Source organism: Morone saxatilis, unplaced genomic scaffold, assembly GCF_004916995.1.
Source record: "Morone saxatilis isolate NCDOM2014 unplaced genomic scaffold, NCSU_SB_2.0 Contig7, whole genome shotgun sequence".
NCBI lineage: Eukaryota > Metazoa > Chordata > Actinopteri > Moronidae > Morone > Morone saxatilis.
In genome coordinates, this window is record NW_023340246.1 from 19,341,482 (window position 1) to 19,341,975 (window position 494).

At 45.5% G+C, this 494-nt stretch overlaps 1 protein-coding gene across 1 annotated transcript in view; it reads right to left on the reverse strand.

Annotated features, from left to right (window-relative positions):
* The window catches only part of galnt14 (UDP-N-acetyl-alpha-D-galactosamine:polypeptide N-acetylgalactosaminyltransferase 14 (GalNAc-T14)), a 124,514-nt gene that overhangs the window by 118,062 nt on the left and 5,958 nt on the right, over positions 1–494 (reverse strand). The gene's annotated exons all lie outside the window — the stretch shown is intronic.

Genomic DNA, 494 nt, shown 5'->3' on the forward strand with positions numbered 1-494 from the left:
AAGATATGAATTGGGAAGGCAAGATGATGGAATAAAGACAAGAGGAGAAGAGGGAGAAAGAGAAGAGGAAAAATGAAGGTAAAGGATAAAAACTCACAGAGGAGGAAGACAAGAGGAATGAGGTAGTTGGAGAAAATAATCAAAGTGAAGATATGGGGGAATAGAAGATGGACAAGATTGAAATGGTGAAAGAGATGAGGAGCAGGAGAAAGACACACGAGGAACAAGAAAGGAGGGGGGAAAGAGGAGCGAAGAGGAGAGGACAAGTCAGTAAAGACAGAGACGAGGAGAAGAGATGAAAAAGGAATGAGAGGAAACGGATAAAGGGGAGAGTAAAGAGGAAGAGGGGCACAAGGAAGGAGAGGAGAGGAGAGAAAAGTAGACAAGAAAAGAGGAGAGGAGTGCAGTGGAGAGAGGACGAGATGAGAGAAGGAGCGAGACGACAAGGGCGGGGTGCGATTAAGCTTGTCTGAGTTTCACACACACACACACAC